This window comes from Budorcas taxicolor, chromosome 20 (assembly GCF_023091745.1).
Source record: "Budorcas taxicolor isolate Tak-1 chromosome 20, Takin1.1, whole genome shotgun sequence".
In the NCBI taxonomy this organism is placed as follows: Eukaryota; Metazoa; Chordata; class Mammalia; order Artiodactyla; family Bovidae; genus Budorcas; species Budorcas taxicolor.
The window spans coordinates 27,471,743-27,487,893 of record NC_068929.1 but is presented as its reverse complement, the minus strand read 5'-3'; positions in this window follow the sequence as shown (position 1 = coordinate 27,487,893).

Genomic DNA, 16,151 nt, shown 5'->3' with positions numbered 1-16,151 from the left:
AAACTGCCACAGATCAGAAGAAGCTAATTAGACATGACAATTAAATGCATTATGAGATCCTGGATTGAAATCTAGACCAGAGCTGGGGGCGGGGGGAGGACATTTGTTGGATACTTGTAGAAATGTGAATAATATCTTGTTGATTAGTTAATAGAGTAATAGCAATGCTAATTTCCTGGCTATAATCATTTATTATTGGTATGTTCAATGTTAATATTTAGGGAAGTTGGGTGAAGGATATAATGGGATTCTATCCACCATTTTTGTAACTTTTTCTAAGCCAAATTAGTTCAAAATGAAACCTTAAATTTTTTTAGTTTAACATCATGTGGTTATACAAGTAGAAAAAAACTATGGTACAACTGTTTAGGAAATATATATCTATATATACATACTCTATAAACATTTTATCTTAACTTTTTGTCAAATATGTTTTACAAATAACGGGCTAATTCAAATGTTCAGCGCCTGTGTAATTTACTATCCTCAAAATATCTTTAGGAGTGAATTTTGAAGATAGATTTGTAATAATGAGAAAGGCTCTGAGTAAGATCCCTTGGCAAAGGCCAGAGTCCACCTCGAAGGATTTGGAATAAGAAGGTGACGGGGAAACAGGTGGTTTAGAGAGGCACAGAGAAGGGCGAGAAGGAAGAAGCTTTTCCGGGCTCATCTCTTGCTGGTGCTCTGAGTCTGAGCAGGGCTCTACCGATGGGAAGGAAAAGGACACCCAAGCTTCCCAAACGCAGGGGGGTTTGTTAATTACATGATCACATTTTCACTCTAAATAATAACAACGTTCACTATCTCAGAAATGTACAATGTACAAAGTAAACTCCTTTCACCCGCTCTTGCAAGCTACTAGTCCTTTCCTCAAAGCATCGTCAGACCTTTTCCAACGTATTTACAGACTTACACTTAAATAATCCGGCTCTGTGACGCTTTCTACATAGATGGGATCTTACTATACTTATCCATTTCGCAACTTGCTTTTTCTGCTTCACTGATTTCAACTGCTTTCCCAGAAACGCAAACCGAGAGCTCCCGCGCCCCAATTCCAACGGTCTGTTGGCGCGTCCCTCGGACCGCGGCTCCTCCCGCGCGGCTGGAGGCTGGGAGCGCGTCCACAGCCCAGCTCGCGCCCCAGCGCCCGCGCGCCCGCCCCACCCGCCCGGCGCGCGCGCGCCTTACGGGACAGGAGGGACGGTTGGTGTTTGTGCCAACCGTCCGGGGGCACGAGCCACGCCCGGTGAGGGGAAAGCCTGCGTGGGGCCGGGGAGGAGCGGGACCGGGTTGGGGGGCCCGCGGGGTGGGGGGCGAGTGCCAGACTGGATGAAGACGGACTTCAGATCTCTCCACTACCGAGGAGGAGTGAGGGGAAAGGGAGGGAACTAATAAACTCTGAGAGTGCTTTCTCCCCAAAATATATAGCTCAAAATAGCGCGGGGGAAGAAATCAATGTATCCCCTCATAATTCAGACTATCAGTAGGACTCTTAAAATGTAACCTGTGAAGGTTCTAGCTCTGTAAAAGCGTCAATCAGAAGAGTACCCAGGAGAGTAGGTCACCTCTGGTTACACGACGTTATTTTTCAATTAGCAGTAAAGTACATGCTGGGAGGGATTGGGGGCAGGAGGAGAAGGGGACGACAGAGGATGAGATGGCTGGATGGCATCACTGACTGGATGGACGCGAGTCTGAGTGAACTCCCAGAGTTGGTGATGGACAGGGAGGCCTGGCGTGCTGCGATTCATGGAGTCGCAAAGAGTCGGACACGACTGAGCGACTGAACTGAACTGAACTGAAAGTACATGCATGTTGTCCCGTTACTGAATGATTTCTTAAGAGTCTGTCCCTTTCAAATGTTTTTCGCCATCCATACCCCAGCTAATGACGATGGAGAGTAAAGTCGGCAGCTGAAAGCATAAAAATCATATCACATCCCCTCCAACCACTTAACTCATTACCCCCTTCTCTTTCTCGGCAGGGTAGCTCTTGCATAGGGTATTAAGTTATTTCCCCACGATTTTAGGGGATGTAAAGTTAACTATCAAACCAAAATGAGAACAAATCTGTATAAAACACAACAGATGAAGTCAGGCATATGAACATGATAACCCCCCCTCAAGGAAAAGAGGGCTCATAAAGGCTCTAGACCTGAAAATTCTTTTATTAAGATATCCTACCAGCACTTCAAATACAACATAATCCAAAACAGAACTGAGACTCTTTCCCTATTCCCATCCTCCCCAAAAGACTGTTCTTTTCGCTTGCACCTTGTTCCCAATATTGCTATCTTCCCTGTCGAGAAAGTCAAAGGCACCCTTCACTCTCCTTTTACCATGAAATCCACTATCAAAGACGGTTTTTTCCCTCTGTAGTGTTGATTCCATGTGTCCTCTTTTTGAAAATTACAAGAACCTAGCTGATAATTCAACCTCTAGTCTAGTCCGCCTCCCTTCATGTCACATGTTTATTTGCACCCAGCAAGCACCATGCACTAGGCAAAGCAGTGGAGACCCCGTGACAAAGCTTCTAAAGGCAGTAAGCGTCATCTTGAGCTGATCATATTTCTCCCTTGCCCCAAATCCCTGAAAGGATCTTCTTTACATACAGAATTAAGCTCTAAATTTTCTAGATCAAATACAAATCCTCTGTGGTTTTAACATCTCTTTACCTTTCTTGCATCATCTGCCACAATCCCACCAAAATATCTCTAGTCCTCCATGCTGTGGGTAATGCCCAGCACTGTCCTGCCTTCAGGCCTTTGCTGAGGGAGTCTCACCTTAGAGTTCTTTTCCCCTATCATCTCCTGGCAATCTGATCATAAAATTTCAGTTCCCATTTCCCAAAAGCCTTCTCAGATCTTCTTAGTTGGAATTTTTTCTCCTCCTTATGTTCCCATAGCATATCTTTTGTACTGCTTATCTACCTAATTCCAGCTTTTACATATGAGTATGCGTGTGTGTTCTCCACTATATTGTAACCTTCAAGTATTCAAGAATCTTGCTTTTTCATCTCTGTGTCCTCTTTAGAGAACAGCTCACTGCCTTCCACATAGTAAACCTTGTACATCATTGTCATTCAGTAAATGTTTGCTGAATTGATTTGCAGATTTGAGATTAGGATCTTTCCCAAATCATGGAACTAGGATTTGTTGTTGTTGTTTAGTCCATAAGTCATGTCTGACTCTTTGTTGCCCCGTGGACTGTAGCCCAGGCTCTTCTGCCCATGGGATTTCCCAGGCAAAAATACTGGAGGGTGTTGCTATCTCCTTCTCCAGGGGATCTTCCCAACCCAGGGATTGAACCCCAGTTACCTGCTTGGCAGGCAGACTCTTTACCACTGAGTCACCTGGGAACTAGGACAATAGAGCCACAAAAGAAAGACCTTCCTACCACTTGCTAGTTGTGTGACTTGAAAATGTTATTTGGCCCCTGTAAGTCTCAAGTTCCTCATCTGCAAAAATGTGATAATTATTTTCTACTGTACAGATTTATGATGAGAATGAAGAGAAATCATATAAGGCCTCTAAGATAATAATTTTTTTCTTTTGAGATAAAGTAATGGCACTTAGCTGTCTAACTTAAAAGAGTGTTTGAATAATACATCTCTATAAAGCACTTGTCAAGAGAAGACTATCCCTGGGCCCAGAGCCTACACATAGTAGATGCCTGACACATAGCAGATGGTCAATAAATATTATGTGAGTGAATACATTCTAAAATTCCAACCTCATTGTCTAAATAGAAATATCCTAAATCAAAAGGAATCCATGTGGCTTCTCTGGTTTGATGATTATATCATTAGAATACTCCTATATTCCAATTCTGTGCTCACCATGCAACCTTTTGATTTAAGACTTAAGCTTAAGTTTGAGAAAAACTACCCCTGACAGGGACCTGCCCCTACTCTAGACAGTTACATATGTACAATTGGAAATGAATTGAATTCTGATGTATCCTCCAGGTTTGAGCTGGGGTAATGTAAAGCAGTGCCCCGTAATCGTTCTGAATTGAGAACATTTCTGGAGAAGTAGAATAGAAACTGGATGGGTGAAAAGGACAGTGGGCTTCTAGTGCAAGCTAGACACTCTTGTTCTGCCATTAACTTGCGGTGTGATTTTAGCCAAGTTACTCCTCTCCCAGAAGTCTGATTACTTATAAAATTAGGAGTTCTAATATTCTTTCCACCTCTGTACCATACTGTTCACCAATTAACAACTAAAGTAGGCACTAACAACTTGGTAATACTCTGCTTTAAGTCACAACCAGAGCAGAGACATTACTTTGCCAACAAAGGTCTGTCTAGTCAAAGCTATAGTTTTTCCAGTAGTCAAGTATGGATGTGAGAGTTGGACTATAAAGAAAGCTGAGTGCAGAAGAATTGATGCTTTTGAACTGTGGTGTTGGAGAAGACTCTTGAGAGTCCCTTGGACTGCGGGAGATCCAACCAGTCCATCCTAAAGGAGATCAGTTCTGGGTGTTCATTGAAAGGACTGATGATAAAGCTGAAACTTCAATACTTTGGCCACCTGATGTGAGGAACTGACTCATTGGAAAAGACCCTGATGCTGGGTAAGACTAAAGGCAAGAGGAGAAGGGGACAACGGAGGATAAGATGAGATGGTTGGATGGCATCACCAACTCAATGGACATGAGTTTGAGCAAGCTCGGGGAGTTGGTGATGGGCAGGGAAGCCTGGGGTGCTGCAGTCCACGGGATCGAAAAGAGTCTGACACGGCTGAGCAACTGAACTGAACTGAGTCATCATCTCTCCGACTCAAATGCCAATAAACTGATTAGGACCAGAAACCCTAACGTTTATCTGGGAAGACATTCCCCCATGGGTCTCTCACATTCCTGCATGTCTTGTTGAACATGCTAAGGATGGGATGCAAAGTCTGGATGACTGGTAAACCATTTCTCAGAATTTGCAACAGTCTTGAGGGATGGGGTAACCTCTCCATCTGAAACAAAGAACAGGCTTTCTTCTGCTTACTATAAAAGAAATCGATTCCCCAACTAAGTTTTCCTCTTCTCTAATTCAACCCACTGTGGGGGAAGGCATCTATTTGGACCCTTCACATCATCCCTGTGGGATTTGAGGACAAGGTGAATTGATGTAAATATGATGTTCATGCCTCTTGCTGTGTTGTGAATAACAAAGTTCTTTGTTCTTAAAAAAAACTTATAGCTATGTGTGGCAATAGATGGGGCTTCCCTGGTAGCTCAGCTGGTAAAGAATCTGCCTGCAATGCGGGAGATCTGGATTCGATCTCTGGGTTGGGAAGATGCCCTGGAGGAGGGCATGGCAACCCACTCCAGTATTCTTGCCTGGAGAATCCCCATGGACAGAGGAGCCTGGCAGGATACAGTCCGTGAGGTCGCAAAGAGTCGGACACGACTTAGTGACTAAGCACACACACCACAGCATGGTGACAGATGTTAACTAGATTTATTGTGGTGTGCATCTCCCAGCACATACAAATACCAAATCATGTTGTACGCCTGAAGCTAACATAATGTTATATGTCAGTTATACTTCAACAAAAAAATTTTTATTTAAAAACAAAATCTTTTGTCTCTGCTAGCACCCATGCAACAGTAATAGGCTAATTTATCAGATTTAAATAGGATAAAATAAAATTGAAGACCTAAATGGCAACCCACTCCAGTACTCTTGCCTAGAAAATTCCATGGACAGAGGAGCCTGGTGGGCTACAGTTCATGGAGTCACAAACAGTCAAACACGACTGAGCGACTTCACTCACTCACTCACCCTTAAGTGATAAGTTAATATGAGAGCGAAAGCAGAAAACCAAGTTTCATACAACCATAGGTTTTTTCTGTTTGCTCTTCTGTGTCATTTTCATAGTCCAAGTTCAGGACATCTGCAGATGGCTGGAAATTTAGATGTTAGAGAAATTTAGTTAGCCCATGGTGTACTAACAAGATCAAAATTATTATTTCAATCTCTGCACAATTTATTTAGTTTACTAGGTTTATTTTTTAATTTTATAAGTATCTGGATACCTACATTAGAAGTCAGTTAACACAAATGTGACAGATAAGAATTTTAAAGGCTCAACAATACAATGCATTAAAAATTTGCATTCTAAATAGATGAAACTTGTTCTATGGTTAAAGTTTTCAATGTAACTCCAGCTAAGCCATTATATCCTCTTATAATCCTAATTAAAATAATGTGTTTAAAGGACCAACCTGGCCTATTATACTCTAAATCTTCTAATTTAAGTTTTTTATTTTATTTATTGCATACATTTTAGTAAGAATGAAGTAGGTTACAGTCAACAAAAACATTCCTCTTGATTTATTTTTGTTTAAAATTCTATATTGTTCTGCTTAACAAATTAAGGCATTTCCAAAGACTAAAGCTTGGTCTTCATTTGTCTTCTTGGTTTTCCTTTTTCTTAGTAGCTACTATTGGTTCATTCTTACTAAGCTTTTGAAATGTTTAAATAGCATGCTGATAATCAGTTGAGAGGCACGGCAAGACCTAAAATTTGAAGTTTTTGCCAATTTCTGTGTTGTAAATATTTCCACCATTGCCTGTTTCAGGTTACCAACATGACATGCAGCAATGGGAAGAAAAGAGCAAATCGGCTCATGGAGCACTGCAGATCAGCTCCAGACCACCACTGGGGGGGGTTTCCGCTTAACACTATACCTACTCTCCACAGATAATCTCAACCTTGTTCATGGTGTCAGTTACCTATACCTAATCCAGACAAATAAGCTTCACAAGCACCTCAGACTTTTACTAAGAGCAGACTAAAGACCTTCCCCCAAAATCTTGGCCTCCTCCAATATTCACCAACTCAGTGAATGTGCTGTAATCTATCCAGTGATATAAGCCAGCATCCTTGATATCTCATTCCTTTTCCTTGTTCTATCCACTACCAGATCCAATCAACACAACCATCTTCTTAGTCTGAGGTACCATAAATTCTTTTTTTAATTGAAAAAAAAAAAGATGATAAAATCACAAGAGTAAACTAAATGTGAAAAAAGGCTTAAAAATTACAATGAATCTGATGCTCTTTCCCTAACTGAATATATTTGCATTGAAAACATACAGATAGTTTGGAATTTTAATTTTTAAATGATCCTTTACATTCATTCTCTTAGAAAAAGCACATGTATGTTTTAAGAGGTCTTGTTCTGCTAATATCAAGAAATGAACAAAGCAAGTTATGGGTCATCTGCAACCTAACAAAGTGAAACCTGGGACATAGAAGTGAATGTTGTTCAGTCGTGTCCAACTCTTTATGACCCCCATGTACTGTATGGTCCGTGGAATTCTCCAGGCCAGAATACAGGACATAGAAGGTGAGAAAAAAAGGCTAAAGGTTTCCAAAGGAAGAGATGATGGAAAGTCTTGGATTTGAAGTCCTGTGGTTCAAATCTGTTATGAGACTATGACAAGAACCCACCACTCTGAGATGTTTTCAGCAAAGTGTGTGAGCATCCTTCCTCTAACCAAGCTCTTGCTACGAATCTGTAGAGATGCAGCCACAAGTGACAATACCTCTGGCCCTAACAATAGCCATGACTGTCTGGCTATTCTCCCATATCCATTCTTCTTCTCTAACCCATTTTTTGTTATAGTAAAGTCAGAGTGATCCCTTTTAAGGATAGATCATGTCACTCCTCTGCTTAAGTTTTCCTAAGACCAGAATCTTCACAAGGCCAAAAGTTCCTCTATGATCCGGCCTCTGCTTTTCTCTCCAGCCTCACCTGGAACCATACACCCCTTTGCATTGTATTTGCAGTAACCTTTCCTTTTCTTAAAGAAACCATATTCCTTTCATCTTGAGATTTTCATATATTTCATTCCTCCTAATGCCCCTCCTCCTCAACCTAGTTAATTTCTTCCCTGATTCCAGAGTTCAAACATAGCTTCCTTTCTTAACTTTTCAAATCATATCCCAGCCCCTAATTTTTGATGCCAGAGCACCCTCTTCTTCTCGTGATTAGGATTTATCAGAATTCACCCCACTTCAAAGGAAGTGGTAAATATATGAGATTCAGCTATAGGAGATCTTGGACAAGATCTCTTATTTAATTTCTCTTGTCCAGGAGACTTTGGACAAGATCTCAGCTTCAATCTTCCCAAATGTATAGCAAAGTTTAAATTAAAGCCTCTACCTTCTATACATAGCTTTGATTTCTATGATCCCATGTAAAGGTTATTCCAGGAGGTAGTATAATGTAGATATTAAGAAACTGGACTCTGGAGTCACCTTGGTTCCAATACCACTCTCTTCTTTATAATAATTTGTATATTATAATCTAAGTATGATATTCTGAAAGAAAATAAGTTAGAAACATTCACATTCCCTTTCTAATCAATTTTTTAAATGCCCCACATCAAAAATTTAAAACTCTGCATTGAACACAGCCAGGCAGAAAAAAATCAGACATTCTCACGATAATGGATTAAATTAAAACTAACATTGTCTTTATTATGCCTAATCATCAAGTATATGACCTAGCTCAAATCAAGAAGGATATATTTAATCTAAATTAAAATGAAATTTTTTCCTGAAGGTGGCACTGTGAACAAGGAAAAGTAATAAATCCACTAAATTTTTCAGGACTACAGGACTATCTTATTAGGTCAAAAAAAAAAAGCAACATAATATGCATCCTGGTACCTTTGACTTCTTACTTGCCATTTTCTTTTCACTTTGATTCTTTAAATTCATTGTTAATTGTATGTGTACCCATTAGCTTTTTGAGTAAGTTTTTAAATTGATACTTTCTTGATAAAAAAAAACAACTAATAGCTGAAATTTATTGAATGCTAACTATGTTCAACCACTGTAGTACAAACTTCAGTGAATTAAAGGAAGGAGGTTTTGGTTTGGTTTGGTCTGTACCACACAGCATGTGGATCTTAGTTCCCCCACTAGGGATCAGACCTGTGCTTCCTTGCAGGGGGAGCCTAGAGTCTTAACCACTGTCCACCAGGGAAGTCCCAGGAGCTCTTCTAAAGTAATATTTAGCTCACACAGCTCTAACCTACTTGATTTTGCTAGGGAATTGAAGCATTTATAAACTTGTTCCTCTGCTTACCGCCTCCCGCCCCGAGACAACACGTAAATAGACAAGGTAGGATGTTTGTCTTTATTAACGGGAAATTTGACTAAGTAAGAGCCTTTATTTTGTTACCTGCTGCCAAATAAAAGTGAAGATCTCATCAAGGACATTTTCTGTTTCCTGTTGTTAAACACCAGTTGACACGCACCAGAATCAGACCTACTTTATAGCAAGGTACAAGCCACCTAAATTATTTTGTCATCCAGTGTAGGAAGGTGTGAGTCCAAAAACCTAAAAGTTTACTGTTACCTTACTGCCAAGAGGCTAGTACAATTTTAGAACAACCTTCAAAGTTTGAGAGCATAATTTGAGTACATGGATTGGCTGTGTGCCACAGGGGCTACCATTCTTAATTTTTCTTGAGGTTTCATAGCTTTATCTCCTAGATATTAGTTTTTCAAATTGCTCAGAAAACTTGAATTGTCTCACTATTATGGAAAACGTGCCCCTCAGCTGCCGCACAAGACTGTTAGACCATCAAACTTAAATGAAACACTTCCAACTATGCTTATCCAATGAGTAAATATACCTGTGTAAATACAGAAACATTTAGTTAACATTTCATACAGTTCAAATTAGCAACTTGGTCATAATTTCAACACAATTATGTTTACATTTCAGTAATACTATAGACAATGACCTGATTTACTAAGGAAGGCAGAGGCAAAGCTTCTTAAATTCTTTTTCACAGGACTAGGAAACACACAGTAGCATACAGTCACATGGCTGGCAATTCCTTTAGAAACTTATGAAAATTGGCATAGTTACTGTAGGCAGGACTAAACTCTGGCTACTCTCTAGTTCTCTTAGAGATCATGATTACGGTCAACTCCTGTTCAATAGATAGCACACACTACAGGGCAAACAGAGAACTGAGTTCATTTCTGCCCTTGGGGAGCTCTTGGACTAAAAGTGAAGAGGAAACAAGCTCAGTAATAGTTCTAATATTGACAGTCTGCGAGAGGGGACACATGAAAACACAAGGTGTTGTGGAATAGTCATTTATATAAATATATTGTTGTCTGTAAGCTTCCTCTTCTTAAGATTAAATAATTTCAATTTCTATTTCTCAGTGCTTTGTTTACTGTGCTACTCTGAAGCCTCAGGTTTCAATATTTATCTTAGATTATAGAACTCAAAACCTTCCCACCATTATGACTCACATCCATTGAGTCAGCGGTGCCATCGAGCCATCTCATCCTTTTCCTCCTGCCCCCAATCCCTCCCAGCACCAGAGTCTTTTCCAATGAGTCAACTCTTCACATGAGGTGGCCAAACAAAGTATTGGGGTTTCAGCTTTAGCATCATTCCTTCCAAAGAACACCCAGGACTGAGCTCCTTCAGAATGGACTGGTTGGATCTCCTTGCAGTCCATGGGACTCTCAAGAGTCCTCTCCAACACCACAGTTCAAAATCATCAATTCTTGCGGGTTAGGCATGATCTTATAAAAGTGCTCGAAACCATCATTATCCCTCACAGAACAGTGTATCTGTATTTGCTTTAAACCATGGCATGAGTTAAAAAATAATTGAATTTTCCACATCCTATACCTAAATGCAATTTCTAATTATTACTTGGTTATCCATATAAATCAGGTAACTCCGTAGTGTTTCTTTTCCCTTGCATCTGTACAATATGAATAAATGTAACTAACTGTCATGTCTGATTTACATTGTGTTTTGTTAAGCAGCTAAAAGTAAATATTGAAAATAGAAGGAAATGGCAACCCACTCTAGTATTCTTGCCTGGAGAATCCCGTGGACAGAGGAGCCTGGCAGGCTACAGTCCATGGGGTCGCAAGAGTTGGACATGACTTAGCGACTACAAGTTTGAACAGTTGTTTGCCTCAAGGAAGGCTATAGATCTTAAAGTGCAGGGCTAACTTAATCAAAGCAAATTACTATCCTAAGTATGCAGATTCCCTTACATTGAATAATACTCAATTTTCTTTTTTTGTTTGTTTTGTTGCCATCACTTGCAGCTCCAGGAGATCACCGACCAGGGACTAAACCCTGGCTCACCACAGTGAGTCTTAACCAGTGGACCACCAAGGAATTCCCAATGGTACTCAGTTTTAACCATCCTATTTCATGTAAGTTTTCATTACAAATGGTCTCAGATTAATTCTAGATGTAAGTGGCAATCCAATATGAACAACTAGATGAAAATAATACACAGGACCTCATAAATGAGTGAATCAAAGTTCACTCCAGAGAGAAAGAGGTACTAGATGAAGATGGATTCATTAATATGAGAATATATTTTTTTCAAAGAAAGATCTATTAGGTACTTGGGATGGCAAGAAAAACTCAGTTAATCCAGTGAGTCAGAATAAAAATGTAGAGCTTTTAAGTAACATTTTTAATAGGCTTGTGGTCACATGATAATGCATTTTTAAGCTTTTCAGAATTGTGGGACATTGAGATATGCATAAAATGTTCTCTCTTTTTAAATCAATGCATCTTTCCCCAAGGGACTAAGATGCCTCCAGGACCTGGGCAAGTTTCCTTCTATAACTCAATCTGAGATACCTGGAGGCAGGGAATTCCACTGGGAAGGAAGAACTGGATTCAATTTACTGTTTCTGGATTTCCTCCCCAGGATTGCCTAGCAGAGTTAAGAAACTGTTGTGAATGTCTCCAGCACTCAATAAAATTGCTCTCTAAATCCCTACATTTGACAGGTAGGCTCCAGATTTCAGCCGTGAGCAAAGACACCACATTTGCTCTCCAAATGCAATCTATGCCCACACTTTCAACATTAACGCATACCTATATTTTTACTTCGTGGGCAGTTTTCTCCAGTTGGAAGCAAGAGAGAAGGATGAGTTAGATTCCAGTGAGAAGGATTTGATACACCTTGCTGGCTTTGAGATTTAGGGGCCCACATGCAAGGGCCAGAATGACAGCTCTAGGAGCAAAGACAAATCCCCAGTTTGCAGCAAGCAAGGCAATACGGACCTTGGCCCTGCCGTCACAAGGAACTGGATTCTGCCAACAATCAGACTGAGTTTGGAAATGGAATCCTCCCAGAGTCTCTAAATAAGAATCCAGCCAACACCTTGATTTTCAAGAAATCCAGAGCAGAGAACCCAGCTTAGCCATCTCCAGCCTACAGAACTATGAGATAGTAAGTTTATGTTGTTTTAAGCACTAAGTTTATAGCAATTTGTTACAGCAGCCACAGATAACTAATACAAACAGATAAGTATAGTGTTTATCAGGTAACAGGTGTGTCAAGCATTTGAGATGCATCACCTCGATCAGTCTCACAATTTCTATTGTCCTGGTTTCAAAATTGAGCAATAAGGCCCAAGTCACCGAGCTGACCAGTCCCCTCAGGACCATGATAGGAATCAACCATCTCTATGTGACTGTAGAACCTTTGACCATTTTTAGTCAGTGGTCCACAGCTGCTATTCAATAATCATATGTATAGAGGATCCAAGTTTTAAATACACACAAACATACTTATGAATTCACATATGTATATATATTAAAAATTTCTGAAAGAAAATATACCAAAATATTCAGAATCATATCTTTAGGTGGTAGGATTACCACTTCTTACTTCATTGTGTTTTCCTGTTTATCTGAATTACTTTACAATGAGCATATTTTACTTGCATAAAATTTTTATTTCCTTTTTTTTTTAGTTAAAAGATGAAGGTGAAAATTTATTACGGAGAATCCGACCTGAGTACCAATCATTTCTTTCATCTTATTCCCAGAGACTTCCACACTTAAAGACTCAACACATACCCAGGTCCCGGGCTCTAGCGGCAGCCTTCCAAGTGCTTCCTTCCCTTTCAGGCTCCCTGGTCCCCAAAGGAAGGCCAAGAACTATCCTGGGCCCTCTCTAAGGATGGAAGCCCACCTCACTCCCTGCCAAGGAGCCCAAGCTCTGGTGTCAGAGTCTAAGGGACACATTTCTCCTGTTTTTTCTCTTCAGGTTTCTCTACATTAGTGACACCAACTAAACCTCTGAGACAGATCCTGTTAGATAGTGTAAGAGCTTTTCCCAACTCCTTTCTCTCTTGCATACCTGCTACTCTAGTGGCTAGGAGAATGAGAAACTAGATTCTCCAACCTCCCTTGCCAAGTAGGGGTAACTGTGTGCCTCAAGTCTGATTCTGAGACTCAAGTGAAAACCCACCTGGGAATTTCCTGGGAAATGCTTTTTTGCTTCCTTAAACAAAGAGACAGAAGCAATCTGTGAAGCTTTCTACCCCTCCTTTCTTTTTATCTTTAATGCAGACAAGATGCCTGGAGCTACAGTAACAATCTTGTGATCATGAAACATCGAACATGAAGACAAATGTCTAATAAATTAGTGGAGCATAAACCATAAAGTCTGGTTTGTTGATAGCATCATTAGCAGATGTTAGCAACTCCTGTCTCACCTGATTATGTGTGGAAAAACAAACCCTTATCTTAAAACCCAAATGTGATTACCTCCATTCCTATCTCAACTGCCTGCTGCAGACATTAGAGTACTGGTCCTCTTTTCTGTTAGATGCAGAAATGAGATAGAGAACAGGGAGAGGGGAGGAGAAAGAAGTAACTGGGGGAAATCTGTTTGTGTTTTCCACATATAGATTGCTTCAAGTCCCTAATTTTGTCCTGTCCCATAAAACCCTATGCTGAAACCAAGACATCATGCTTATCACTTATGACACAGATTTCAGCCCACAGGATCTATTTTAAGGAGGAGACATTAAGATTGACCTTTAGATTCAGTCACATGACCTACAGAATCATCCAGCCAATGATTCTACTTATGTTTTGATTCAAATAAATTTTTCATGAATAACTGATAAAATGGAATGCCATTTTATTCCTGTAGCATACTAAAGGCCATGGGAGTAGTCTGTCTACTTGAAGGGCCAGGACTAAGAAGATACATTGCCTGGACACTTTAACAAAATAAAACCAATTACAGGTCTATTATGTAAATTGTCTGTTATGTCAGATGAGTAATTCTAAATAAATGGGATAAAATATTCCTATCTGAAAAAAGCTTTTGTTGGTTAGTCTAAGTTCTACAATCTATGGTCATTGTTGAATTTTAATACTACAGACGGAAGCTTCAAATCAACGCACTTTTATTTCTTATTCTCTTAGAAACATTGATAGTTAATTGAGAAAATCCCCATTATACAGTCAGTCCTCAACAAACAGGGTCTTAACTACATGTCTTTGAGAGAGAAAGTTCCTCATGTTTTAAGCTTTGTGAACTTGTGTTAGTCAGAGTTCATGTCACTCATTCCTGTGATATATCATTTTGTTGCATTTCAATAGGAGGTTAAAACTGAACAACAGTGGCACAGTGAGCAAGCAAAGAAATGTAACTTATTTCAATTATGTCATGTTAAATGGCCAGTTGGAATTTTCACATATTGCTTTAAATTTTAAACAGTGAAAATCAGTGTTAACTGCAAGGTATATTGATTTTCATTTGTTAAGTGAACATTGTGTCTTGCACAGGAACTATTTTAATGCATTTGAATCTTTGTTATTGAAATTTAGTCTCTTATTTTTTTTCAACTATTTTTATACAGTTTTTCAAAGTTATTTTCCATTTACCATTATTACAAAAGATTGACTTTATTCTCAGTGTTGTAAGACCCTTGAGGCTGTCTTACACCCAGTAGTTTGTAGCTCCGCCTCCCCCCACCTCTTTATTCCCTCTCTCCTACTAGTTTGTCTCTGTATCTGTAAGTCTGCTTCTTTATTGTTGTAGTCACTACTTTGTTTTATTTTTTAGATTCCACATGTAAGTGATATCATACAATGTTTGTCTTTCTCTGTCTGATCTGTTTCACTTAGTATAATGCCCTCCAAGTCCATCCATGCTCTTGCAGATGGCAAAACTTTATTCTTTTTAATGGCTGAGTAGTGTTCCATTAGGGGCTTCCCTAGTGGCTCAGATGGTAAAGAATATGCCTGTAATGCAGAAGACCTGGGTTCAATCCCTGGGTCGGGAAGATCCCCTAGAGAAGGAAATGGCAACCCACTGCAGTATTCTTGCCTGGAGAATTCCAAGGACAGAGGAGCCTGGCAGGCTACAGTCCATAAGGTTGCAAAGAGTCAGACACAACCGAGTATTCCATTATATACACACTCTCACATCTTCTGTATCCAACACTATGTTGTTTCCATGTCTTGGCAATTGTAAATAATGCTGCTTTGAAAATAGGGCGCATGTATCTTTTTGAGTTAGTGTTTTGGGGTTTTAAAAGCATATTCAAGAGTGGCTGGGTCATATGGTAGTTCTATTTGTAGTTTCTGAGAAACTTCCATACTGGTTTCCATAGTGTGTGGGTTAGTCACTCAGTTGTGTCTGACTGTTTGTGACCCCATGGTCTGTAGCCCGCCAGGCTCTTCTGTCCATGGAATTCTCCAGGCAAGAATACCAGAGTGGGTTGCCATTTCCTTCTCCAGGGGTATCCATAGTGATTGTACCAATCTACATTCCCACTAACAGAACACAAGGATTCTCTTTTCTCCACATGCTCCCTGATTTGTTATTTGTGTTCTTTTTGATGATAGCCATTCTGACAGGCGTGAGGTAATATCTCATTATGGTTCTTATTTCCATTTCTCTGTTGATTAGTGATGTTAAGCATCTTCTAATGTTCATATTGGCTGTCTACATTTCCCCTTTGGAAAATGCACAATATATTCAGTTCTTCTGCTCATTTTTTTCTTCCTAATTTCTTTTTTTTTAACTTAAATTTATTTATTTTAATTAGAGGCTAATTACTTTACATTATGGTATTGGTTCTGCCACACATCAATATGAATCCACCATGGGCATACACATGTTCCCCATCCTGACCTAATTTCTTATTTTATTACCATAGAAGTAACATAACACATTCCTACCCATTTTTTAATCAGGTTGCTTGGTTTTTTGACATTGAGTTATATGAGCTGTTTATATATGTTGGATATTAATTCCTTATTGGTCATATCATTACTCCAAATAATTTTAAATTCTTTAAATATTATTGTACTATATAGTTC